We start from the raw sequence: 2,367 nt of genomic DNA, 5'->3' as shown, positions 1-2,367 counted from the left end.
TTTAGGTTGCAATCAGTTCTTTGTTTAGCACTGCCTGTTGTTGACTAGGGCTGCAACTGTTGGTTATTTTCTTGCGGAAAAAAACTTCAATAATAATGTGAACTGAAGCGGGTTGTTTTTGCGACTAACCCATTTAGTCTGATTCACCGCTTTTATGTACGGTAGTAGTGCAATGGCATTACACAAACATAGCCAATCTACCAAGTTAACGCATTGTGAACTTGTAGATCACCTATTTTTATAAATAATAAAAAATGCAATTACTTTTATTAAAATCGATAATTTGTTATAATTTATTAAATTGTATAGTTTGTTGCAGCCCTACAGATGTCTACCTCTCAGGCTGTTCATAAGATAAGGGCCCTGTTTCTTCCAGCAGATTCAACCGTTATCATACCATTAAATCGGCGTTATCAGACATCCGTTATCAAATCGAATGGGGCCAGTATGGCCATACTGGCCGACATTTCCAACTCTTGTCGGCGCATGGAAACTAGGGGCTACTAATATATACTATTCTCTGCCTATCGGGACGTAACTCGGACGGCGCTGAGTCGGGTCTGGTGGCCGTCGCAACGCTCGGCACAGCGACTCGCTTGGCTAGCGCCTCGCTCGGCGGTGCCTCACGTGGCTCAAGGCCACCAGACACGGCGCGCCTCCGTCAGGACATCAGTGACATTATCACCCGTCAAAATCGGTGATAATGACATACTGAAACTGAGTATGCCAGTATGGCCATACTGGCCCCATTCGATGGTGATGATAACGGATGATTTCGCCGATTTAAGTATGATAACGGTCGACTGGGGTGGTTTCTTCAAGAATGCATCACTGCAAAGTAGTGTTGATCCGATCACGTGATCGGAAATCGGGGCCGATCACGTCATTTTTAAATGATCGGGAAAAAACATCCCTAGTATCCATATTATATCCATATGATATTGGACTGGATATTGTCTGTGATTTTGGATATAGGGGTGCATTCGGTGCATACATAGGTTAGTTAGACATATCCAACAGTCCTATAGTCAGACAAACCCGTGCTGCGGGTTGAAAATCACCTGTGGCTTCCTGTGAGATGGCAGATACTCAAAATCAAATGATCGGGATCAGGAGCAAAAAAAACATGATCGGGACATCCCTAGTTTCCCTACTGCAAAGTCTTTAGTTTTGCTCAGCATATCACCCACAACATTTGATTTCTGTGTTTGATCTAGCTTTAATTTAACCCATTAAGGACCTTAGGCCATTTCTACAAATGCCTTCTAAATACTGAAAACCTTATGTAACTTTTTCATGTCAAGGACCCCCCAAAATGATATGTATTTGCTGCTGATCACCATCTCAAATTGTTTTTTGTTCCAGTGACTCCCAGAAGCAGATTTGAACTCTTCCAAAAATATAAAATATATATTCAAAGATTTGCACAAAATGTTAAATATTTTTCATAAATGGCACATCTACACCACGCTATGAGCTTATATAGCCTATCTGCTTTTTTCCCTTTTTTTTAAAAAAATAGCCAAAGTATAAAATAATGGTTAAAGTGTTTAAATTGACAGATGCTTGCCTGGTTGTAATGTGTTAAGAAATGTGATCTTCGGTAGGTTATTCTGGTGTGTGACCTAGTAGTGAGGGCTGGGAAGCAACCAGTCGAACCAGACCAGCCAAGTCCTGTGCCAATTCACCAGGCAGATTGTACACACACACACACACACACACACACACACACACACACACACACACACACACACACACACACACAAACAAACGTCAATGTCCCAGATACAAATCATGAGCTCTCTAAGGCCAGTCCCTGAGACGGAAGATTAAATCTACATACAGTGCACAGTCTTCTTTTTTCTTCAGTGGTTAATCTCGATGAAATAAAATAAAATCGCATTAGTCTAAGCTTATCCAGGAAATTGGCCCTTAATGTATTACATCATACTGAAATAAAACAATGGGACGGTTTAGCAGAGGCTCAATTCATATCCGTGAAGCAAATTGATTTAACCCATTTTGGGCGGGAACCCCTTTTGGTGTTAGCATTATGTTATGCTTAGCTATTGAAAAATAGCAGATCTACAAGCTCATAGCGCGCCACCGAGTGGCGCGCTACGAGCTTCTAGGTCTGCTATTTTTGAAAAATTAAAGAACGACTGGCATAGAAACATGGCTTTTTCAGAAAACTGTCAGGATGTAGAAGACATTTTTAGAATCTGATCTCAGGTCAAATTGATTTAAGGAGCTGACTGGTGTGTAGTGTACTGTGGCACAACGGTTGGCACCCACTGACAGATCCTTTTAAATCTGGTGTGCACTCTGGCACAACGGTTAGCACCCAAGGACCTTGAGATCCTTTTA

Source organism: Electrona antarctica (assembly GCF_951216825.1).
Source record: "Electrona antarctica genome assembly, chromosome: 18".
NCBI lineage: Eukaryota > Metazoa > Chordata > Actinopteri > Myctophiformes > Myctophidae > Electrona > Electrona antarctica.
Note: the sequence above shows the minus strand (reverse complement) of the source record.